This window comes from Sciurus vulgaris (assembly GCF_902686455.1).
Source record: "Sciurus vulgaris genome assembly, chromosome: 4".
Taxonomy (NCBI): Eukaryota; Metazoa; Chordata; class Mammalia; order Rodentia; family Sciuridae; genus Sciurus; species Sciurus vulgaris.
The window spans coordinates 83,978,862-84,006,212 of NC_136464.1; the positions used below are offsets into that span (position 1 = coordinate 83,978,862).

General features: G+C 35.6%; 2 protein-coding genes across 5 annotated transcripts in view; one reads left to right on the forward strand and one right to left on the reverse strand.

The window, feature by feature from the left end:
- The window catches only part of RNLS (renalase, FAD dependent amine oxidase), a 300,101-nt gene that overhangs the window by 200,174 nt on the left and 72,576 nt on the right, over positions 1-27,351 (reverse strand). The window lies entirely within an intron of this gene.
- LOC306660163 (gastric triacylglycerol lipase-like) overlaps positions 5,311-27,351 on the forward strand; it is a 217,910-nt gene continuing 195,869 nt past the window's right edge. Inside the window, exon 1 of the mRNA XM_079138321.1 lies at positions 5,311-7,741. The gene's annotated coding sequence lies outside the window, so the exon portion shown is untranslated. The remainder of the gene's footprint in view (positions 7,742-27,351) is intronic.

The following is a 27,351-nucleotide window of genomic DNA, read 5'->3' on the forward strand; positions in this document are numbered from 1 at the left end:
CTCTGATAAGTGGAAACTAGTCTAAAATAAGGCAGGGGTGGTTGTGGGGGGGAAGAAATCAGGAGGATTCCATAAAAAAAAAAAAAAAAAAAAAAAAAAAAGATCAGGGGAGTAGAAGGGGATTGGTGGGGAGGGGATAAGGGAAAACAATGGAATGAATCTGACTTTAACTTTCCTATGTACATATATGAATATACTACAGTGAATCTCACCATTATATGTATATCCACAAGATACTAACTTAAAATAACAATTATAAGTATATAACATAAAGATATCTAGAGTAGAGGAAAGGGAACAGGAGGAGGGAGGAGGTTAAGGGTAAGGACTGGGGACTGAACATGAGCAAATCATATTTAATATGATTTATTAATATCATAGTTAATATGAACCAATAAAAAATAAAGACAGAAACATCTAAAAAAGTTCAACAGACAAGTACTGAGGGCAGCTCTGGGAAATGGCATGCAAGCTGCTAATATAGTTATAGGTGTAAAATGTAAATTATTGACCTTTACTTTATTTTTTTAAACATGCTTTTGCTCCCCAGTTTTGTGTATTTGCAGTTACCCAATTCTTCTTTTTCAACCTTTTCATCCTCAATATTTATTAAAAAATGATTTCTAGATGGTTCCTGAAAGTGGAGAAGCAGAAGGGTACTTTCCACTGCAGATAAATTCTGAGTATGAGATTTTTAATATTTGAAAATGAGTAAATGTATGAAACCAAGTATATTTTATAACTCAAAACACTCATGGACAAGTGCTACCTATACCAACTGGCATCTTACTGATTGATACACATCGACTTCTGTTCTATGAGCAACTAAATCATGTAAGTGTAATGAACTCTTAATTTTTACCATCCTACAGACATGCATCATCCCTAGATCTGGCATGGGTTTATTTGTAAACCAGCTTTAAATGAACCATTATGATAATCTGATAATAAATGGATATTTAATATTTAATAGGGGTTACATGTATTATAACTTTTTTTCCATCAGAGATGGATATTCTGATATCCTGGCAAAGTAGATAATAAATGTAGTAAATGGTTACTTAATAGGGACTTAAGCAGATTATAATATTGCTTTTCCACATTTCAGGCAAAGCATCTTCTGATATTAACTGGAATTATACATAAGAAGAGAGGACAGCACATAAGTTGAGCAACAGCTATTGGTCAATGAATAACTACAATATGATATCAATTATTATTTTTTCCCTTTAAGACACTCAGCAAACTGTCCTCAGTGAGATCATTTTTTCCTTTTTTTTTCCCACAATAAATTTAAATTATTTATTTTTTAGTGCATTATAGTCATACATAACAGTGGGATTCATTTTGACATAGTCATAAATGCATATAACATAGTTTTCTCTGTTTCATTCCCCAGTGCTATCCTTTTTACTTCCCTCCTCCCTCCCCAATCCCCTTCTTCTACTTACCTAGGTCATTTTATAATTTGAAAGTTTCTGTCTTTTTTCTGAGAAATTAATTCTTAAAAGACGAGTAATCTACCTGTTCTTACTCTTTTATAAACCAGCTCAAGACCACTGTCTTATCACAAGGATATACCTATGAGTTTATTTAGGACCTTTTTTCATTGTGGGACAATACAGTTTCCCATTCTTTTCTCTCCTTCTCTGCCTCCTCTCTATCCTCCCATTTACTGTAAGGTCAATAACTTGAGAAGCACAAATCTCAAATATCATGATTGTTTCCTCAGAGGTAATGGGAGATGTGGAGTCACTTAGGGCTGCAGTCATCAGTGTTGCTTTTTACCACTGCTGATGACTGGGTTATAAAAACATTCCTGAACCATTCTGAACACTGAAAGACCATAAACAAGATGAAGAACACTAGAAGACATTTCAATGACAATGACTTGACTTCTGACTCTTAAACTAAAAGAAAACTGGTTACCCTCTGTCATGATATTATAAAATGAATGCCAAGAGCCATGCAAGATGTGCATAGCAGATACATTGGGGGCGGGGGGTGGAGAACAAGGTAAGCCTAATAGGGAACATATGGATTCTGTTAAAACACAGGCATCCACGGTGACAGGTTTTGAAAGGACAGGGAAAGCAGGAGTCAGGATGTTCAGATTTTTATCAGTGCCACAGAATAGGGAAAATTTCACAATAAGTTACAGGACAAAATGTTAAAGATTGTAAATGATGAAGAGAGCAAAAAAGCTTAGGGGCTTTCGCTTCCTTTCATTATCAGTTTACAAAAGATGTATTTGTTCGTGTATTTACTCAGCAAAACATTTTCTTCAGGCATGTTGTGAACAGGCTATCTTCTAATCAGTGAGACATAAGGATAAGTAAAGAGCTTAAATGTGAGTAAGTAAAATTAACTACACTCTCTATAATATAATGGAACCATATTTACCATTTTCTTTGCATCTTATTAAAGTGCATTTCATTAGAACTTTCATTTGAAGCTCTACTTACTTATATAAAATATTCATTGCATTATTTCTAAGGTGACTCAAGATTGTTTAAAAATTATGTAAGTCTTTCTGGATATGAGTGCCGCATATTCAAAAATCAGTCTGGCAGAGGAACTATTTTCAAGGGGTAACATTAGCAATGATGGTGGAAATATATCAGAACAGCATCTGATCTTGATTGGAGACCTTGGCCCATTGTTTTACTGGCTGTGTAATTTGGGAGGACTCTGATAAGTGCTTGCCAAAATCAGATGAATTATTTCTCCAGAATAGACTGAAGTTTTGATTCTTTTTTATTAAACAGTTAAGCGAAATTCCAAGATATCAAAATGCCACCTAATGGGTTATTGTGCTCTTTATATTCTCTAATCAAGAGAATAAGAAACAATATTCAAGTATTACCACTTTCTATTTTTGAACAATCTGGACACCACCACCTTTCAACTTTTTGCAGTTTAAACAATTAAATTTGCTTCCAATTCAGCATTTGCTTTGAAGGGGGAAGGTGTCCTATTTATTGTAGAACTTCTATTATGATATAATTCTTAGTGATGACAGCAAATCATATTTCAATTACCTAATTTTATGTATGTTAAAGTAAAGTATTCAGTTATGTTTTTACAAAGCAGTATTAAATAATAAACTGGAACCGACTTCTGGATGAACATTTTATAGAGGGAATTTTCAAGCATTGAATGTTTTACTTGTTCCAAAGAATGAAATTTCTCTTTCTGAGAAAGGTGCACACAGATGTTGATGTGACTTGAGAAAAATAGCCAAAAAATCAATTTAGTATCTTTACTTTCAAGAGAGAAGAAGGAGTCATTAGATAAATTGAGTATGGCAAGGGGGCTTTGGATTTCTCTTTATGGCAAATGGTTATGTTAGAATTTTCAAGTTAAAACTTTGCAAGCCTTAGTTATTATCTTTGTAAGATGGAGCATATAATATGTTTGTTCTCCAGCCTCACAGGGATTGTGTCAAAACAAATAATCTCCATTTAAGTGAGTGGAGCATACTAAAAAGTAAATAAATAAATTAAAAAAATCAAATGGGGTGCCAGTGGGGGACAAGGGAGGATAGAAATTTGAGGAGAAAGGAGAAGATGCAGAAATAAAAATGATAAAGAAGAGTATATGGATACAAGGCAGGAGCACTAGAAGAAGTGAAGAAGAGGAGGGCAGGAAGGCAAGGGAAAAGGGAAGGGAAACGGAAACTGATTTGGGCTTAACTTTGGCAAAACCCCATTGACAGGATATAAGATTAAGGCCAAAAGGAGTGGCAATGAGAGTTTAGATATTCGTAAGTCTGCATTTTGATGGGGATGGGGTTTCAGGATTTTGATGAATGTCAGGGGGTCATCTTTCAGTGGGAACGCTGAAGGAGAAACAGAACATATTTAAAAACTGGGGCAGGACAGAGAAAAGCAGTTTCAAAAAGTTTTGGTGGGGAATGCCAAAGACAAAAAGGGAAAGAAGGCAAATATTTTTAACTTTCTATTTTGCCTTCCATATGGGTTGCAGAAGGCAAAGGGGACAGACGGAAGAGGGGAAAGAACACTTACACAGCTTCTGAAAGAGGAGAAAGCACCCCAGAAGGACGCTTTTAAGGGGAACTACTTGAACATCTATCTATAAGAGAAGGAGAGCAATTGACCAGTTGACAAAGTGATAAGAACAAGAATATATGAATCCTAGGTAGTGATTAATATCCCTCAAATTATGGAATGATTTTTAAGTTTCAAAGCTGGGTTCCTTTGAGGTATTACATAATAAGGAAAGGATCCAACATTTCCAAGGGAACTATTTAGAGTTTCATTAACCTGGCAAAGACTAGACCTGATGAACACTTCAGGAATGGAAGAGCAGAAGGAAGACTCTAGGGACTGATGGTTTATTTCTTTACACACTGAAATGCACAAAAAGTAGTCTGCTTGGCTTTTGTTCTAGAGCATATGAACTTAAAACAGAATTTGAAAAAAGGGAGGCAGGTTGTTTTGGAGAATTTGGTGAAACTATAAACTCCATCCCAAAAGAAACACACAAAAAGCTGCACACAATTTCAAAGACTTGGAGACTGTATGTGGTCAGGCACCCCACTCTTTCCCTTCATAAAACACTTGGTATATAAAGAACACTTGATTTCATGGAAGGAAAGGATTAAAGCTGAGATAGGCAAATACATGCTAAAGAGCTTAAGAAATGGTAGATAACAAATTCAAGAAACTATCCCTCTGTGATACCCAGCTAGGGAAGGCTTCAAGCTTGATAACTACTATTTACTAAGTGTTTCTTATGGGGGAGACGATGTGGAACTTCAGTGGGACTACTGATATGTTTTCGGAGATGGCGAAAGGTAAGGCATTCTGGAAGGTAGGAAAGATTAGGTACTTGAAAGTTTGAGAACCTCTAATTAAATGCATTTTCACCTTGGGCAACACATTAAAATAAAAATGAAAGGAAAGAGAAAATTGAATTGGCCATGTAATGGACCACACAATAAGAATGAACCTGATTGCTAGCAGCAATACATGTAGGGCATTTGCATGTAAATTTACATGTAAGGTAAATGAAAATGAGCAAGTTAATTTAAAAAAATGAGTTATAATATTTTTGGAAGACAAACAAACTATTGAAAATATTAGAGAAACACAACTTAAAGAAAAAAACAATATTACAGAAAAGGCACAAGTCAACTTCTCAGAAGCAGAGGTCTAGACCGAACCATGCAGAATTAGCTTGTTAATTTTGATGTTTTACAAGACAATCATTGGGAAGTCGGCTTCAAATCACAGTGGCCTACACTGAAAGAGATTTTAAAAAGTTAGATGAAGATGATTTTCAGAAGCTACAATCAGAGATAAAAAAAAAAAGGATAAAGAAAATGGCAGATTTGGAGAATTAAAGCTGTGTATTAAAAAAAAAAATACAACTGGGTGCAATGGTACACATCTGTAGTCCCAGTTACTTGGGAGGTTGAGGCAAGAAGATCACTTGAGTCCAGGAATTCCAAGTCAGACTGGGCAACATGGCAAGACCCTCCCTGTATTTTAAAGGACAATTACAATAATTAAATACCAAAAATCGAGAAAATCTCTTATAAAGAAAGATATCAAAGGCCTTCACTTAAAAAATAGAAATGAATCAGTCTCAGGATATGCCCACAATGGAGAAAAAATTTTAGTTTAAAACCAGGAACAGGCAGGAGAAAAACTAGGACAAAGCAAAATGTCATGCTAAATATCTTACATAACCAACTGATGGTTTAAACCAATAGAAGTTCTAGAAGAGCTGCAGCACCTGTCGAAAAGGGAAGGTGTAAGCAGGAAGAAATGAAACAACACCTGGTCTCAGAATACATCATAGAAAGGTTTTTGGGGCCAAGTAACTAAAACTCAGTAAGAAACTGGGTACAGTTTTGAAGCAGTGTTCATGAGGTCACTTAAGAGAGGATAAAAAGCAAAAGTTCCCAGCGAAGAGCATAAAATTTACTTGGATGTGATTCTGGCAAGAACTATCAATGAATGCTAAAACTAACAGATGAAAGTCTGATGAGAAACAGACTTTAAATCTCAAAGCATTTCCCCACAAATTGCTTATTAATTATGAAGGGAAAATCAGCAGCTGAATAGTGGAGAACCCCGACAAGCATCACCTTAATCAAGATGACCATCAGTTACCATCACCAAGTTCACATTAGCGGTGATGGAACAGATTGACACTGTGCCCTTCCAATATAACCTACTGAGAAGAACACAATTTCACATGTGTCCAAAACTGCACAGCCCAAACTTGATGAGGGAGCATTGGACAAACCCAAATCAAATGATACTTTGGATTATAATTTCCAAAGACTCTTCAACTTTTCAAAAATATTACAGTCATGAGAGACAAAAATTAAGCAACTGTTTTAGAACATTTGACCATTAACATGGGGACCTGGATGGAATCTTGCCAGAGGAAATAAATCATTATGTACTTGTTGTTACTGAGAAAACTGGCAAAATCTGAATAAAGTCTATAGATTAGAAAACACTATATACATGCTGATTTCCTGATTTTGATAGTTGTACTATAGTTTTATAAGAGAATTTCCTTGTTTTAAGGAAATACAATGAACTATAAGGAAGTATCACTTCTGCAATTACTTTCAAACAATTCAGAAAAGAATAATGCATGTATATATGTAGAGGGATTGATAAAACAAATATGTAAGGTCTTAACATTTGGGGAATCTAGGTGAAAGACATAGGAATTCTTTGCAAAACTTCTCTGAAATTATTTTAGAATTATGAATTTAAAATTATCTGAACAACTAATGAATTCTGGATTTTGGTTTAGAAAAAGACTGCCATGAAATACATTTTAAAAATAGTGTTTTAAAATACATTTTGAAAACACTAGGGAAATCTGAATATAGTTAAAATATTAGATGAAATTATGGCAACACTGTAATTATTCTTGGCTTGACAGTAGCAGTGTGCTTATGCAGGCGAATGTCTGTCTTCAGCAATGGATGCTGAAGTACTAAAGGTAGAAGTGCTCAGCATTTCAGTCCATAGATATGGCCGTAACAGCTAGGCACTTCTCTCTGAGTTTCTCTGTCAGCCACAATATTTCCCAAGTTCTTCAGCTAGGCACAATATTTCTGTATTGGTGACTGTCTTGACACCCCACAGCACAAAGCCTCTCATTTGTTTAACACTCTGTTAAGAAGGCATTAAAGCAGGTTGTTTTTTTTTTTTTTTTTTTTTAATTCCAGTGAGTTCAAAAATTTATTGAAAATGGCCTCTCAGCATTTTCTTTTCAACAGAACTCAGGCCTGTGTTTGGGAACAGTTAATATGTTACCAACTCTTACAAAATTATGTGTTATTATGAGTGCTTTATCAGGTCTGAGGGCCTTGGTTTTTTTGTTATATTTTTGTGGGAATGGGGTTGGGATGTAGGATGCATTCTCCCCACTCCCACCCTCCCTGGGAAATTTTCTCAGCTGTTTTGTAGATAGATTTCTATGAATTAACTCCACAGCACAGGTTGGACATGAACCCCAGAAATGGACACAACCTGAGTTATTTGTCAAGTGTGGCTTTTCAGTTTCTCCCCTTCCCCACCACATCGGCAATCAACTTCTGCCAGCTCTGACCAAGCTGTCTTCATGTGCCTATGCCCCAGCAGTCTGCCCTGCTTATCAACTGAGATTTCCAAGTACACTTCAGAAATAGACAAGCAAGAAGGACATAGTGTAGTCCAAAGACAAGAGTCAAGCAGATAAGAGGGTAAGCAATAATTTTTACATATGTTTATAAGCTATGCAGGCTTTTAGAAAATTTCCTATTGGCAAGTGAGGCATGGAGAAAGAATTACAAACATGTATGATCATAAATATTCTTTACAATGAACTTGTAAAGATTTAATGAGAGCAAAGCTCTGCTTAGATTCAGAATGCAATTTTAACAGCATTTCTAAACAACTGTTTCTGTTGCTATACCAAACAAAATCTTTAACTAATGGGACAACAGTGGAAGACTTTTCAAATAACTTAGTGATAATGCAGCCACTGATGAAGTCTAAACAGGGGTTCACTGACTCTTTATGTCACCAGAGCAGTGACACTAATTCCACTGGAGATATCAAGGAGGGTCACATGCCTCATTTAGAACACGAAAATATGACAAATCATCTACATTTGCCCAAATCAATATGTCCTAAACTAGAAGTAAACTTTTCTCTAGAATAATTTTGGGCTAAATTGGAGTCAGTTCTGAACTACCGTTTAGGAACATGTGATAGAGGTTGTTAATGCTCCTCTGATCATGTGGATTTTTTTTTTTTTAGTTGTACTTCAACTCTTACATCTTCCATTTCATTCAAGGAAATAAATGCAATTCCTCAAAGCTGCAGATACAAACCTAAGCAAGGGATCATACACAATGCAAGTATACCTACTAAACACCATATCTCATTCATAAGTGCACAATTAAAATCAGCTATTACTATATTGTTGCTGCCAAACTAGGAGTAGCTTTCACTTGTTTGACTATCATTAGAAAAATTCAGTCTCAACAACTCAATTTCATACTAAAAGGCAACTCATTTGATCACTGGAAATATACTGCATATGATTGGTTGTTATAAATCAGTTGTTAGCACTCATTGTCTTTAAATCTGTCCTTATCATTAAAATGAGAATAATACCTATCTCGTAATTCTGTTGTAAAGAAAATTGAAAATTTCACAGAAGACATTTGACTAAATGTTAGTTCTCTCCCCCAAACCATTCCTCCACAGCAAAGCACAGAGTAGCAAATAATCCTATTTGCAAAATAGATTTTAATTGATGAATGAAGCAACCAAATGGTAACAGCTGGATTTTCAAGAGTCTGGGTTGTTAACAGTCTCTCATTATTCTTGAATAGATCCAAAGAATTAAAATGACTTTGCCACTGTACTCCTTGAGGTCCATCAAGACATTTAAGTTAGGTGATCTTCTGAACTACAATGTATTACTTCATAAACTATCTTTGTCATTTTCACATTTTATATTCAAAATACGTATATCACTCTTTAATCAACAACCTAAAACCCCAGCATTCATTAAGGATGTCATATACAAAATGAACAATTTTCCAGCATTTGCCATAACTAGCCTGAAATATGTGATTCTTTAGACAAATAGTGTTATATATTCCTCTTTATTTTTAAAACTCTCTCATATTCCGCTCATGCACACAAAAAATTTGTTCCCATATAATGTCTACTCCCTGCAGAAAGCTCATAGGATAATATGGACTCAACCCAATTCTATTTATTCCTATTATAACACTGGAAGTCTGTCTCTTCCACAAGTTTACAAGTTTCAGTAGGAAATACAGCATAGTAGAACATCACATTCATTTTTTGTATCTACCATACTGCCTTATAAAGCACTTGTAAAAGTGCTTTCATTGTAAATTCATAAAATAAAAATAAAATATATCTCAAATTGGGTTCACCTATCTTTGGAATAAAATATATCAGGCATATTTATTTAAAATGCACATTTCTATACCGAAAGAATAGTGATGGCTGGTATTGGGAATTGGAGATATTTTATCAAGCTCTATAGGTGATTCTGGTGTACAATAAAGTTTTGGAAACCTGCCACAGAAGAAGGGCAACATAATAGGAAACTGAGGTTTATTTGTTATTTATTAATTTATTTATTTTTTATTTTATTTATTTATTTATTTTAATTAAAAATCATAAATTTACATAGGGCAATGTTGTTTGATTCATTGTTATTTTTTTCCCTTACCCCCACCCCTCCCACTCCTCTTTTCCCTCTATACAGTCCTTCCTTCCTCCATTCTTACCACCCTCCTTATCCCTAACCCTAAAACAAACCCTAAACCTAACTCTAACCCCTCCACCCCCCCTTATATGTCCTCATCCGCTTATCAGCGAGATCATTCGTCCTTTAGTTTTTTGAGATTGGCTTATCTCACTTAGCATGGTATCCTCCAATTTCATCCATTTGCCTGCAAATGCCATAATTTTATCATTCTTCATGGCTGACTAATATTCCATTGTATATATATGGCACAGTTTCTTTATCCATTCATCAATTGAAGGGCATCTAGGTTGGTTCCACAATCTGGTTATAGTGAATTGAGCAGCTATGAACAGTGATGTGGCTGTATCTCTGGAATATGCTGATTTTAAGTCCTTTGGGTATAGGCCAAGGAGTGGGATAGCTGGGTCAAATGGTGGTTCCATTCCAAGCTTTCTGAGGAATCTCCATACTGCTTTCCAGAGTGGCTGCACTAATTTGCAACCCCACCAGCAATGTATGAGTGTACCTTTTTCCCCACATCCTCGCCAACACCTATTGTTGCTTGTGTTCTTGATAATCGCCATTCTAATTTGGGTGAAATAAAATCTTAGGGTGGTTTTGATTTGCATTTCTCTTATTACTAGAGATGTTGAACATTTTTTCATGTATCTGTTGATTGCTTGTACATCTTCTTCTGTGAAGTGTCTGTTCATTTCCTTAGCCCATTTGTTGATTGGATTATTTGTATTCTTGGTGTAGAGTTTTTTGAGTTCTTTATATATTCTGGAAATTAGCGCTCTATCTGAAGTATGAGTGGCAAAGATATTCTCCCACTCTGTAGGCTCTTTCTTCACATTGCTGATAGTTTCCTTTGCTGAGAGAAAGCTATTTAGTTTGAATCTATCTCAGTTGTTGATTCTTGCTTTTATTTCTTATGCTATGGGAGTCCTGTTAAGAAGATGTGTTAATGATATCTATGGTTTCTTTATTGGAAGATCTATCCAGTGGTGCTTTTTCTTCATCTATCGAAATAATCATGTGATTCTTGACTTTAAGTCTATTGATATTGATATTACATTTATTGATTTCTGGATTTTGAACAAACCTTGCATCCCTGGGATAAAACCCAGTTGATCGTGGTGCACTATATTTTTAATATATTTTTGGATGCGATTTGCTAAAATTTTGTGAGAATTTTTGCTTCGATGTTCATTAAGGATATTGGTCTGAAATTTTCTTTCCTCGAAGTGTCTCTGTCTGGTTTAAGTATCAGGGTGATATTGGCTTCATAGAATGAGTTTGGGAGGGTTCCCTCCTCTTCTGTTTCATGGAATACTTTGAGGAGTATTGGAATGAGCTCTTCTTTAAAGGTTTTATAGCACTCAGCTGAGAACCCATCTGGTCCCGGACTTTTCTTTCTTGGTAGGCTTTTGATGACCTCTTCTATTTCATTGCTTGAAATTGATTTATTTAAGTTGTGTATGTCCTCCTCATTCAGTTTAGGTAATTCATATGTCTCTAGAAACTTGTTGATGTCTTCGAGGTTTTCTGTTTTGTTGGAGTATAGATTTTCAAAATAGCTTCTAATTCTGTTTTGTATTTCACTCATGTCTGTTGTGATATTTCCTTGTTCATTTCGTATTTTAGTAATTTGAGTTTTCTCCCTCTTTGTCTTTGTTAGTGTGGCTAAGGGTTTATCAATTTTGTTTATTTTTTCAAAGAACCAACTATTTATTTTGTTAATTTTTCCGATTGTTTCTTTTGGTTCAATTTCGTTGATTTCGGTTCTGATTTTAACTATTTCCTGTCTTCTACTACTTTTGGTGTTGGTCTGCTCTTCTTTTTCTAGGGCTTTGAGCTGTAATGTTAAGTCGTTTATTTGTTGATTTCTACTTCTTTTGTTGAATGCACCCCATGAAATAAATTTTCCTCTCAGTACTGCTTTCATAGTGTCCCAGAGATATGATGTGTCTTTGTTCTCGTTTACTTCTAAAAATATTTTTATATCCCTCCTGATGTCTTCTGTTATCCATTCATCATATAATAGTGTATTATTTAATCTCCAGGTATTGAAGAAGTTTCTGTTTTTTATTCCGTCATTTATTTCTAATTTCAATCCATTATGATCTGACAGAGTACAAGGTAGTATCTCTATCTTCTTGTATTTGCTAACAGTAGCTTTGTGGCATAAAACATGGTCTATTTTAGAGAAGAATTCATGTGCTGCTGAGAAGAAAGTGTATTCGTTCTTTGTTGGATGGTATATTCTATATAAGTCGGTTAAGCATAAATTGTTGATTGTGTTATTGAGATCTATGGTTTCTTTATTCAATTTTTGTTTGGACGATCTATCCAGCGGTGAGAGAGGTGTGTTAAAATCGCCTAGTATTATTGTGTTGTGGTCTATTTGATTTCTGGAATTGAGAAGGATTTGTTTGATGTACATGGATGAGCCAGTGTTCGGGGCATAGATATTTATGATTGTTATGTCTAGCTGATTTATGCTTCCCTTAAGCAGTGTGTAATGTCCTCCTTTATCCCTTCTGACTAGTTTTTGCTTGAAGTCCACATTATCTGAAATGAGGATGGATACTCCAGCTTTTTGCTGTGTCCGTGTGCATGGTATGTTTTTTTTCCCATCCTTTCACCTTTAGTCTATGGATATCTCTTTCTATGAGATGAGTTTCTTGCAGGCAGCAAATTGTTGGATTTTTCTTTTTAATCCATTCTGCCAGTCTATGTCTTTTGATTGATGAGTTTAGGCCTTAACATTCAGGGTTATTATTGTGATATGATTTGTATTTCCAGTCATTTGACTCATTTTTGTTTTTTGACATGATTTGGTTTCCCCTTTATTTGGCTATTCCTTTAGGCTAGTTCCTCCCATTGCTGATTTGCATCGTTGTTTTTCATCTCTTCCTCGTGGAATATTTTGCTGAGAATGTTCTGCAATGCTGGCTTTCTTTTTCTAAATTCCTTTAGCTTTTGTTTATCATGGAAGGATCTTATTTCATCGTCAAATCTGAAAGTAAGTTTTGCTGGGTATAAGATTCTTGGTTGGCATCCATTTTCTTTCAGGGCTTGGTAAATGTTGTTTCAGACCCTTCTAGCTTTTAGAGTGGATTGAAAAATCTGCTGATATTTTTATTGGTTTCCCCCTGAATGTAATTTGATTCTTTTCTCTTGCAGCCTTTAAAATTCTGTCTTTATTTTATATGTTAGGTATTTTCATTATAATGTGCCTTGGTGTGGGTCTGTTGTAATTTTGTGTATTTGGAGTCCTATAAGTCTCTTGTACTTGGATTTCCATTTCATTCTTCAGATTTGGAAAATTTTCTGATATTATTTCATTGAATAGATTGTTCATTCCTTTGGTTTGTTTCTCTAAGCCTTCCTCAATCCCAATAGTTCTTAAATTTGGCCTCTTCATGATATCCCATAATTCTTGTAGATTCTGTTCATGATTTCTTACCATGTTTTCTGTTTGGTCAACTTTGTTTTCAAGATTAAATATTTTGTCTTCAATATCTGAGGTTCTGTCTTCCAGGTGTTCTATCCTATTGGCTATGCTTTCTATGGAGTTTTTAACTTGGTTTATTGTTTCCTTCATTTCAAGGATTTCTGGTTTTTTTCAGTATCTGTAACTCTTTATTGAAATGATCTCTTGCTTCCCTTATTTGCTCTTCTAACTGTTGATTGGTGAGATCATTTAATGCCTGCATTTGCTCTTCATCTCCTCGTTTGCTTCCCTGATTGTTTTAATTATGTACTTTCTGAACTCCCTTTCTGACATTTCTTCTGCTGTGCTGTCATTGGGTTTTATTGATATAATATCTAGGTTTTATTAATATAATATCTATTTTCTTCCCTTGTTTTCTCATATTGGTCAGATGTCAGTGGGACTTTGTGATATTGCAGAATTCTTCTATTGGCTTATATTGTCTCTGTAGATTTCCAGTGTATCACCTTCCTGCCTTCAGTAGCCTGAAGTCTTGGAGTAACTTGATAATGCAGTGCTTCCAAGGAAAGCTGCCCCTAGTCCTCTACTGGTTCCAGGACTTGGAGCTGGCTCTGTGTGGAAAGGCTCTCACTGGGCGGTCTGCTCGGAGAAGCTAGCCCGGAAAGGCGCTTCCCTCCGGAGGGGGCCGGGCTGCGGGCTGCTTCGGGAAGTCCCTGGCTGCCCTGTCCTGGTGCCTGAAGCAACCTGTGGGCAGGAACTCGCCACCCTGGTTCAGGGATTTGAAGCTTGGTTCTGTGCAGGCAGGCTCTCACTGGGGGGCCTGCTCAGAGATGCTGGAGAATCTGGCCCTGTGGGAGGATCCCCCCGCCGGAGTGCACAGGGCTGCCTGGGGTGGTCTCTAGCTGCTCTGCCTTCTCTAATATGCCACCTGAATCCAGGCCTGCCACCCGGGCAGCGCTTCACCGGGTAGGGGAGACTCACCCCGAGGCTCTATTTTAGTCCGAGTGTCTCAGAGCCTCCCCTTCTTGAATCCTGGGTTCTGGAGCGACTGGAGATGCAGTCACCCTCTAGTCTGCCATCTTGGATCGCCCCTTAGCATGCTCACGGCCCTGGGTTCAATCCCCTGTACCGTCCTGGGAGAAGCGGCTCGCTCTCCAGCCGGCCAGTCCTGCGGGCATCTACTAACTGATAAGCCTCCACTCAGGCAACTCCTGAGGTTTATTTTAATGACCAAGAAAACTTGGTAGTGTTCAGAAGAACAAGTAAGCTGCTTTGTTTTTTTAAACTATCAAGGGTACATACATTCCCTTATCACACACACACACACACACAATCTTTAAAGACATAAAACTAAAAAGAGAGGTTTGCTTTATCTTTTTATTTTTTCCTTTTTATGTCAATAAACTTTAAAAATACATAGAAGTATATGGACTAGTACACTGAATTCTGAAGTAACTGTCACCAAACTTCAACAATTCTCTCCTTTTTATTTATAACTCCACCCATTTATGCCTATTCTAAATGGGTTTTATTTTGTTTTCTTACTCATTGTCACTAAAACAAAAGCTAAGATACTGAATAACAGTAATATATAAGATGATCTACTGAAATTTATTTTAATATTGTGTAGAGTCATACAACCTACAACCATGAGAACTACAAAGGTGCAATTTGATAAGATGTGTAGTTCTACTCTGGAGCAAGTATAAGATGGTTATTAGGATTTAATGAGGTATACTTGTGACAGCACCTGTATTACGTACTAGGTACTGGTATCTAAGCGTGTATTGTCCTCACACATACAACGTGTTATTGAGCTAGAGGTCTTTGAATTAGATAATATGGTATTTCTAAAGATATGTTCACACGTTTTTGACACGTTTCCACCCGAGAGGTAGAATTTATTTCCTTGTCTTCCCTCAAGTTTGGACTTAGTTACTCACTCCTAGTTTAATAGAATATAGCAGAAACGATTGAATTCCACTTCTAATATTAGGTCATAAAATGACTGTGGTTTCTGCCTTGGATGTGTGCATGGGTGGATGCATCCTCCTTTTCTCCCTCACTCATTCTGATGAAAGACAGTTATCATGTCAGGAAGTGGCCCCAAGGAGGGGAGAGCCAACAACTGCCTTGTCCTAAGGATACACAGGGAGCCTACGGGAACAGGCAGTCAAGTGGAACAAAGCAAAGCTTTGCTGGCAACCACATGAGTGAGCCAGGAAAAGAACCTTAAGATAACTTCATTGCAACTGCATGAGAGCCTTAAACAAACAAACAAAAACCACCACTACCACCACCACCACCACCACCACCACCAACAACAACAAAAACAATGCTAGCTGAGCTGCTTACATAACTTGCAACAGTAGAACTTTGGAAACGACCTAAACACCCATGCATAGGAGGCTGGTTGAATTATCTAAAGTGTGCATGCACAATGGGATATATGTACTTATGAGGAAGAATGAAGAAGACTTTTTGATGCTAGGGATGATCCCCAGGATTATATATTTATAAATGAAAAAAAAAGTTGCCAATAAATGTATATGTTATGCTCCTTTTATGTAATAAAAAAGATAAATGTGCATATAATTATTTACTTTTGTCAGAAGAAACATTGAAAAAGAAACCTAAAACTAATAAATCTAAATGTGATTTAAGTTTTTCAGTTTTAAAGGTAATTCTAACTTTGACTTATGTAAATAGTTTACCTACTCAAAACAAAATTAAATCAAAATAGTTGGAAAAAGTAAACCCTAAGATAGATAAAAACAGAAACAATTATAAGAACTGCATATCAAACTGACAGCACAAACACACAAAGAAAGTAATAAGAAACCTTTGAAAATAACAGATTATATACACTCTATTACATTGTAAGTATAAAAAATTGTAAGAAAATCAAATTTTCTCAGTAGTTTTGTTATTGTTGGTTGAAGTATTACTGCTGTAATTCTGAATCTATTTTGTATGTATTGGAATAAAGGAGTGTGAGTGTGTGTGTGCATGTAGGTATTTATAATTATTTTTTATTAGAGAATCAGTTTTCACTAGGGATGAATGTGGATACCAGGGGGTCCTGGGGAGGCAAGGAAGAACCCTATAGTGCTGCTTTTGAACTGGAGGTATTACCAAGATCCATCATCCTAAAACATTAAATCTAAGGTCTGTCCTCTGAATGACATGCCAGTAGCAACAAGTATGCCCAGCACTCAGATACTAGGTTCTAAGCATTTTCTACTTAAGGAAATCCCTTGGAGAAAGGGTTGATTTTAGGTCTAGGCAGGAAAAAGTACAAGTTGACATGTGATCCTCTTTCTCCAAAAAATGAGGAAATGCTGAATTAACAGTAATAGCCTTATCTCAAAGGACCCAGGAGGGGTTCTCATTGAAAAAATCTGGAAAAATTTAATCCTTGAAAACAACAGCAATGGTAGGAAATAACACATTGAATTAGGTGAAGAAAAAAAAAAAAACTCAGTCCATAATGAAGCTCACAAGGGGGTGTAAAAGAGGGAAAGGTTTAAGGAGGTGAGAGAGCACAGAGACTGTGTTTAGGGGTGTGTGTGTGTGTGTGTGTGTGTGAGAGAGAGAGAGAGAGAGAGAGAGAGAGAGAGAGAGAAAGAGAGAGAGAGAAAGAGACTGAGACAAAGAAACTGTATGTATGCATGGGAGAAAGGAGTAGTAGGAAGGAAGGAAGGAAGGAAGGAAGGAAGGAAGGAAGGAAGGAAGAGAGGAAGGAAGGAAGGGGGAAGGCTGGAGAAAAGGGAGGATTCAGGAGAGACAGAAAATAGGGCAGGAGAGGAAGAGGAAAAATAACAAAAAAGTTCTTTAAAGAATAATGACAACTGATTCAGCCAAGGATAATCAAAGGAAGCTAAAATCTGGTTGTTAAGGAACAGAAATTTGTATTGTCTTATCTCTATATATCACTGATTAATGACAGAGATCTGCCCCACTGATAACATTATTTCAAAGGAAAAAAATGAATCTTTATAATGGAGAGATCTAGTAGTCACCACTTAACCAAATGGTCAAATCTGTCATCAACTGTAAAAGTTACCACAAGATGCTCCTGATGTGTTATTATAAGAAATGCATACAGTATCTCTGCCAAGAAAGTTTACCCAAGTGGTTCTCAAAATACAGACTTTGGATGTGAACTTGTCAGAAATGCAAATGCCTCGGTTGCACTACAGACCCATTGAATCAGAAACTTCAATGGGTGTCAATGTGTTTAACAAGCCACATTATATGGTTCTGAAGTATGGTAAAGACTGAGAACCATTGGTTTCACCTGAATTTAATGATGAGCCAAATCAGATAATCAGAAATTCTAATGACCTGAACTCTTAAGAAAACAAAAACAAAAATAAAAAACCCAAAACAGAAAAACTAGAGCCAGGGAGGGATTGTGAGAGGAAATATATAGATTAAGGCTCTAGATACATAACAACCTTATGCAATGAGTAAATTTTAGGTGGATCCCAAATTGAACAACAATGACAAAAATCTATGAAGTTATTTTTCAGACAATTGAAAAAAAAAATCTAAGTATGGTTGTGTGTCAGATGATAGTATGTTTATCATTATTTATCTTAGGTATAAGAATGTATTTTGATTATAAAACAGAATGTCCTTTATAGGTGATAGATGCTAAAGTATTTAGGGATAAAATGTCATGATATCTACCACACAGCATCTTACTTTCAAATGACTCAGCATTTGAAACAAGCAAACAAGCAAAAAAACCAAAAATGAACAAAGAAATAAAATCTATATATTTATATCTACATAGAGAAAGAGAAAATAAATCCGAAATATTGGTAACAATTGATGGAACCAGATGAATAGTAGAGGTCCTTTTTTCATCTCTTTAATAATTTTGAACATTTTCATACTAGGTTGGGCAAAAATAATGTACAACTTTTCCCAAAAAACATGTTTAGAAACTGAAAAAAGGTAAGTTATTCTAAAAAGTCCAAAACATAGAAGTCACAAAAAATTCACAAAAAATTTTGTGAATTCGTTTTTGAAAAATGAAAGACTTACATTCTGAAGCAACTAAAATGCCTGGCAATTGAAAAGGTAGAGTTGAGGTACCTGGGGTAGTCACTTACTGGGCTCTGACAGAGTTTTCATCCCTGTGTTTTATAGCCACCCACACATGCACTATATTAAAAAGTGCTGCACTTCTAGTTTTTCCTTTACTACAGAGGAAATGCAGAGAGAGTTAATAACATTATCAACCATAAGCTTTTAAGGTTCAGCATCCTAATAAAACTGATGAATCTTGACTTGCAGCCTCAGCAGTTAAATTACTGCTATGAAAATCACTGCCAATGGCCAAGTTGCATGAAAGAATAATTATACATGTTTACTGTTAACCATCAGTCAAGTCCAAGAGTGCTGAGCTGAAATATGAAATGCAATTAAATGTGAATGCACAGTCTAAGGACCTATCTGCCCCAAAGACACACAAATGCTCATACATACACACACACACACACACACACACACACACACACACAAAATGCACACGCACATTCAGAATATAATACTTTTCTCTGAATGTTTATCCCGGTAATTAAAAAAATCAATTGAAAAATACAAACAGTAAGTATAAAATAACATGCCTAAAAGAGGGAAAACAAATCAATAAGAAAGTGCTATGATAAGGTAATGGTAATGGAAGTATTAAACCTTTCTTTTTACAATCATCTGTTCTTGAGCAACTGTACTAGTCCTAGCAAAATGCTCTCCCATATTTAAAGTTCATGATTTATGGCTGACTTTCTTCCACAGCTTTTATGAGAAGGCATTTTTTAGCTGCCCCATGTGAGTTGCTAACATCTGCACTGATGAAAGAATTGTAAAGAGCAAAATTCACAATGGATTACTATTATCAGATTCCTTAAAAGAGAAGCAATACATTATAATTTGATGTACTGATAGTTTTTGAAGTACTTTCCAATGTAAACTTCAAAAGATCATAATGAATATTTAATTTCAATGCAGCACACATTGAGAGTTCAAAATTATTGGCTGCTAGGAAACTAAATCCACTGATAAAAGAATGTAACCACTTATTACATCCACAAGCATGATTTTGAGCTGTGATTATATGTAAATCTAATGTCTCTACAATTGATAACTGTGGGATTAACTGGATATTTCTGCAACTTTAAAATAGAGTAAACTGTCAATAGTGAGTGGGGTTAATCAGTTAATGGTTAGCAGTTGCAGCTGCAAAATGAATCATGATTCTTTGAAAATCTGAATTTTGATCTTGAATGGTCTCTATAGTATAAGTAAGCAGTATTTTGAAGGCTTTTATTATTAAATCTCTTACCCTGTCTTCATTTGGCAGCTGTGTACATATTAGACTTGAGGAAAATAACAAATTTCAACTGATGAACAGCTTGAAACTGAGGGTTCTTGAATAAGGCAAAAGGTCAGGGGCTCTACAGAGGAATCTCTTCGTAATTATCCTTGTGTTCTATGCAGATAGTCAGACCTGTGTTTGAATAACTCCATCACTTACTCATTGTGTAGCCTCCTGAAAATTGCTTAACATTTCAATGACTTTATTTCTCCATCTATAAGATGGGGATATTAATAATTGTCTGCAACAAGGCTATATTGTGATGATTCAATAAATTAATGTACCTTAAAGTCTTTGCCACTGTGATGGAGACATAGTTAAGTGCTCAGTAAATGTGGTTAGGATTGCTGCTACTGTTGTCACTCAGAATTGTATTGTATTGTATTCTAATGGTCTTTATTAGTGTTTCCAATCAGTTGCTTGTGCGTTGCCATTGGTGATGGTGGTAACTGTGGTGGTTTGGCTGTAGCAGCTAACAGGGAATATTTGACATTGATGCCAATGTTTCTTTAAATTCCTGCATAGTTTGGTGAAGAAAACCATATTCTTGTCTTTTGGTGGAAGCCCATTTCCCATAATTCCCCTCCAATCACTCTCCCACTATTCTACCCCATCCAAGAATGTGCATTTGAGACACTGTGCTACAGAAGAACACAATCCAGAGATTTAAAGAAACAACAGCATTGATAATGTCAAATATTTCTATTGTTAGCTTATTAATCCCCAAATAAACTGCCAACCTATTGATTTACTATCACTCTCCACCCATCCTCATAAAAAGCACTACATATGTCCCCTTGGAACCTGGGATGCAACCATTTTGAAATGATTATGTTCTTTTGACAAGAGACTCACTTTTACCATTTATTTATTTTTGGTTGGTTCTTGAACATGTTGTAAGATTGCTCATAGAGTTTTCTTCATGCGTTCCTGGACTGAATTCCTCAGTGGTTCTTTTCAAATCACAATGAAGTGATACTTTACAAAATACAGAACTTTGAAGTTCAATATTACGATAATAATGAATGCCTAGATGGATTCATTGTTTTTTGTTTGGTTTTTCTATTTGCAGTATCATGATTTTGTGACAGGCTGCTCTTTGACAGTGTCAAAGACAGGCAAATATTGCCACTATCCTCAATGAATGACGAAATTAAAATTTGTGAGCTCATTAAGAAAACAGATGGTATATGTCTTATTCCCATTGCATTTCTAATACCTATCATAGTGGCCAGTGTGGGTAGGTTTTGGTAATTTGTTGAAGGCTAAAGTGAATGGCAGAAATGAAGTGTGTGTCAGAGAGAGGAGGGCAGGAGGGAGAGAGAGAGAGAGAAAGAATAATTCTAATCTCAATTCTGAATGTAGAGTGAAGTATATAAGACATCTGATTGCCTTTTTGATTTTTACTTATTTTATTTTATTTTTTTAATTTATTTTTTGTTACTAGAGATTGAACGCAGAGGCACTTAATCATTGAGCCTCATCCCCGGTCCTTTTTATTTTTTTCTTTTGAGATAGGGTCTCACTAATTTTATTAGGGTCTCCTTCAGTTACTGAGGCTGGCCTTGGACTTGTGAACCTCCTGCCTCAGCCTCCTGCACCACTGGGATTATAGGTGTATGCCACCATGCCCGGCTTAATTGCTTTAAAAAAAAAAAAAAGTCACAATATAGATAAACTGGATCTTTAAGAATAGTTTAGCTTAAAAATATTAAGGATTAGGGGACAATTAAAAACAAATATAAGCCAGGGGTGGTGACACATGCCTGTAAGTCCAGCTACTCAGGAGGCAGAAGCAGAAGGATTGAAGGTGGAATGTCAGTCTGGGCAATTTAGTGAGACACTATCTCAAAATAAAATAAAAAATTTAAAAAAAAAGAGCTGAGGATGTAGCATGTAGCTTAATGGTACAGTGCCCCTCGGTTCAATCCCTAGTTCCACAAATAAAATAAAATAAAATTTACAAAGTAAAAGAAAACAAATGTAGAGTCACACAGATGATCTATTCTTTACCAAGAATACAATAAAAATGGGGCAGGGGAGCTTATGTAGTAACGCCTACAAAAAAGATTTTTCCATAGCAATTATTAAACACTAAGGAAGATATCCTCTGATCACTTATTTCATCCTCAGGTGTTTTGTTTGTTTGTTTTATGGTACTGGGGATTGAGCCCAGGGGCCCTTTAGTACTGTGTACCCTAACTCTTTTTATATGTTTAAGGCAGGGTCCCACTAAATTTCCCAGGCTGGCCTCAAACTTGCAATCATCCTGACTCAGACTCCTGAGTACCTGGGATTACAGTCTTGCACCACTGTACCAGGCCTTCCTCAGATATTTTAAAAGCAATAAGAATGATATTCATCTGCCTTGAACAATTTAGGACGGTTTGTACCAAGATGACTTATCAAGTCCCATTCCAACTCTGATAAATTTTTTATAGTCTCTTTCTCACTATGTCCAAATGACCACTGTAAGTAATCCCCAAGGATTTTAACATTTGGAGTACATGTGTCTACTGAGGCTTTTAATATACATGAATATTTAGAAAATAACTTAGGATTGGAAGTCTCAACCATTTCACATTTCATGAAAGTATGTCAAATTTATGTTAGACTTTTAGATGGAGGACTTTATTATCCCCAGTAGAATGGCAAGATATGTAAATAAATTGAGTGCACATTTGTGATAATATGCAACTGCAGTACGTAACAGAAGTTGAGGACCCCACATTTAAAAAATTAAAAGAAAAAACAAAACATTTGGGCAGATGGTTTTTACTGATCTGATATAAACTTGCAAGAAAATAGCACAGAAAAGGATTTTTAAAAACCTTTCACATTTTTTTCAGTTATTCAAACCAGCACAAAATTATTGAATAGTGTCAATTAAAAATTCCACTGACTCACATCACAAGCAGATTCAGAATAAAGCTTTTTCCAAACCTTTCATATCCATACAATGCTTCACTCAGTAGTGATCAATATATAGTAATATCTTCATCATAAAGAAGATCTGTTTGTATTACCAGAAATCATAATAAACAACAGGTAGGCAATACCTAATAGTTATTAAAGGTTTTACTGTGTGTCAAGCACTATATTAATTAGCACCTTCCGTTCATATTAATATTTAATTCACATAAAAAGACTATATAAGGTACAAGCGATCATTACACCCATTTTACAAGTAAAAAATAGGTTTTGAATGGAAACTATCAGAAGCTTAAGAATATGGATCAGGAAAAAGTAGAATCTACCTTTTCTAAAGCATGGATTCAGTGTGGCTTTATCTCCCTTCCTATCAGGCCAGTCATTGGCAAGTTCCTGGTCTTGTGTACCTACTCTGAGACCCTCAGGTTCTCTTTTTTTAGGAGAATCACATCTCAATGATAAACAGGCCACAAATGACTGCAGCAGCCCCCTTGGTTGCTCCTGAGCAAACAAGATGTGGGTCTGAACAAGACTAGACAAGGATGATGCTGTAGTTTTTGAACTGAGAAAGCAAACTCAGACTTGACACCTTCTGAGATAAGGAAGTCCGTGAGGAACTCCTACGTGAAGGGGTAAGTCAGAAGTCTATCTTGGATGAGTTTGATTTGACATGCTCATTACACAAACAGATGGAGTTCTTGAGTGGAAAAGGGAATGGATTCAAGCTGAAGCTCTTGACATTTGGGATTTGAAAGTCCTAAAACTGGATGAGGAGGGTGTAGCTAGGGAAGGGTAGAGGATATTGGATGGTCCTGGGACATCCCAACATTTAGGGGTCTAGAGGTAAGAGGGAATGAGGAGACCAAGCAAGGTCAGGATAAAAGAGGGAGTGGTGACCTGGAAGCCAAGTGAAGACGGTCGTTGGAGCAAGGAATGATAGTGATCTCCACTCAATAACTCCAATACAATGACGGCTGAGAATTCACAGCTGGATTTAGCAACCTGGAGGACAGTGACATTCTTGACAAAGTGATGGTGATGCTGTAGATATAATTTTGGTTCCTTCTTTGTCATTACCTGTAATCCCAGAAGCTCTGGAGGCTTGAGGCAGGAAGATCTAGAGTTCAAAGCCAGCCTCAGCAAAAGTGAGGCACTAAGCATCTCAGTGAGACCCTGTCTCTAAATAAAATATGAAATAGGGCTGGGGATGTGGCTCAGTGGCTGAGTGACCCTGAATTCAATCCCCAGTACCCCAAAACCAAAACCAAACCAAAACAAAAAACCCTCTTTTTAAAATGCCTATATGATATCATGTAATATAAATGTACAATAATTTATGGAATCATGTTGCTATTGTGGATATTCATGTTGTTTCCAGTTTTTACTTTCATAAATAACAATGTGAAACCATCCTGAACTGTGTAAATCAGTAATGTTGTATATACATGAATTCAAGTGAATTTTATAGCATGTATTGAAATGCAAGAAACAAGCCATAAGTATGTACAATTTTATGTGTCAATTAGAAAAAGAGATTAAAGATTTAAAAATAAATAAAAAGTAAGGAAAATTTTGTCACTAAATATCATATACATGCAAAACATATTTGACAAAAGGGAATAAGTACCCTTTGGTCATAATTCTTTCTACAAAAAAATTATTTGTATATGTTTTTGTTTCTAAAGTTTCAATTACACATAATTAGGATCTTCTTCATAGGTGCATATAAAATGTAAACATGAAAATTTATAATGAAAAGTGCTTTGTGGTTCATAAAACATTTCCCATCCGTTACTTCAGGAATGCTCAAAAAATAACACCGGTAACAGAGACTCGCCCCATTAATCCAGTTATCCAAACTTGTCTTTTTTTAATTCCTCCCTATCCTTCACAATTTATGATCAAAAAGGAACTTAAAATACTTATTAACATCACCCATGGTTAAGTGTAAGACAGAGGACACGTTTCTTATTGTGTGGCACCTTGGTTTCCTTTATAATCTGGCCAGCAGTTTCCATCTTAATTTTCTTCCGCAACTCTTCACAATGCATCCTACATTACTGTGCTGCTCGCACACAGTTGCCCAGGAAGTGCTTCACTTTCCCACCTTTGTGCCTTTTGCCTAGGCTGTTTCCTTTGCCCAGCATGCAGTGCTCCTACTGCTTCTGGCAGTGCCAAGGCTTTAGAATTAAACAGACCTATGTTCCAACTGTGCCTTCTTTCTTTACTAGTTGCATGGTCTTGGGCAAATTATTGAGTGTCTCAGAACCTCTCTTTTTTCTCATCTGCAAATGATAGCAATAATACCTTCCCTACAGGCTGGCAGATAATTGTAAGACATCAAATGGACCTGACTCCCAAAATATCTATTATGTTCTCAAGTCTACTTTCTAGTAAAAATTAAGTGCTCATGACACAAAATTCAAAATAATAGAGCACTCACTTCATCCTCCAGATGAAGTTCCCCTCACAGAAGTTATGACTTTTTTTGATTTTTGCATATCCTTTTAGAGATATTCTATATGAAAGGTATATAATCCACAATCCTTGACATCTTTATTATTTCACTTTGCCATTCACCTTGCGGAACCTTCCCTATCTATACGCAAACATCTGCTTCTTTCTTTTTTTAAACAGCTGTAGTGTTCCATGACATGAATGTACCATCACTAAATAAATCACTCCCTGATGGTTAGACTTTATGATTATTACCAATCTTTTTTCCCTGACATTTTATTATAAAAGTTTTTAAACATACGCAAAAGTTGAAAGAATTTCATGTTAAACACTTCTATGCCAACTAGCTAGTTTCAGTAAATAATATTTTATAATAGACTTGCTTTATCATGTATCTATCCATTCCTTCTTCCTTCTATCAATCCACATTCTTATTAATTTTAGAATAAATTGCAGATATATTACATCTTCCTTGAAATATTTAATATCATTTATCACTAGATGTTAAAATTTTACTGTTAAGATTAGTAATGCAATGAAAATTTGTATAAATACCCTTTCACATGTGTGTGGGTATTTCCTGAAAAAGGAATTTCTGGGAATGGACACTTAGGATTTGGAAGCATATTATTAAATTTCCCTTTGTCAAGATTATTAATAATTGACACTCCTACCAACAATGTAGATGAGTGCCTGTTTCTCTTTACCTTTGTGATATATTATCAAAGTTTAAAAATTTGCCAACACCATGACGTGGATGTGAGGAAAAAGTCACACTCATACATTGTTGCTGGAGTTACAAATTGGTGCAGCCACTGTGGAAAGCAGTGTGGAGATTTCTTAGAATACTTGGAATGAACCCACCTTTTGACCCAGTTATCCCACTCCTCAGTTTATACCCAAAGGACTTAAAATGAGCATATTACAGTAATGCAGTCACATCAATGTTTACAGCAGCTCAATTCACAATAACTAGATTGTGGAACCAACCTAGATGCCCTTCAATAGATGAGTGGATACGGAAACTGTGGTATATATACACAATGGAATATTACTCAGCCAAGAAGAATAAAATTATGGCATTTGCAAGTAAATGGATGAAATTGGAAAATATCATGCTAAGTGAAATAAGCCAATCCCAAAAAACCAAAGGCCTGATGTTTTCTCTAATAAGAGGATGATGACACATAATGGGGGTGGGAGGGTGGGAGTAAGAGAAGAATGGAGGAACTTTGGATTACATACAGGGAAATGACAAGGGTGAGAGCTCCGCAAGGGTATGAAAGATGGTGGAATGAGACAGACATCATTACCCTATGTACATGTATGATGACATGAATAGTATGAATCTACATCATGCACAACCATAGAAATGAAAAGTTGTACCCCATTTGTGTACAATGAATCAAAATGCAGCCTGTAAAAATAAAAAAAAATTTAAAATTTGCCAACACCAAAAGTGAAAAAGTATCGTTTCACATTTATCTTACTGTGAATGAAGTTCAACATTTTTGTCATGCTCATGAACTTGCATTTCTTTCTATTTTTGCACTAAATTGTTCTCTTTAATTTTGAATAAATTTTATTGTGTTTGTGTGAGGTTTACAACATGATGCTAAGGATGCATACATAGTAAAATAATTACTACAGTGAAGCAGATTAATGTATCTATGTCATCTCACATAGTTAGTTTTGTATGTGTGACAAGAACAGCTAAAATCTACCTGTTTAATAAAAATCCAGAATACAATTTTATTAACTTTAGTCCTCCTGCTGTACCTTAGATCTCTAATTTTGTTTATCATAGGTATCTGCAATTTTGTATCCTTTAAACTACATCTCCCATCTACTTGTGTTAATCACTATATCATTTTGTGTTTTGTGTATTTGAATTATTTTGCAAAAACACATATTCCAGATATAAGTGAGATTGTGCAATATTTTTCTTTCTGTTTCTGGCTTATTTCACTTGGAATAATATTTTCCAGATTCATCCACATGGTAGCAAATGACAGGATTTCCTTTTTAAAAGGAAAATACTATCCCACTATGTGTACAGATACCACATTTTCTTTATCAACTCATCCACTGTTTGATATTTAGTTTTTAAAAATATATTGGCAGTTGTGAATAACACTGTAGTAAACACAAGAATGCAGATATTTCTTTGAAATTCTGATTTCGACTTTTATGGACACATTCAGATGCAGGACTGTTGGATCATACGATAATTTCTTTTTTTTAACTTTTAAGGAACATCTATATTGTTTTCCATAATGAGTGTACCATTTTACATTCCTATCTACAGTGTATAAAGTTTTCAATTTCTCTGCATTCT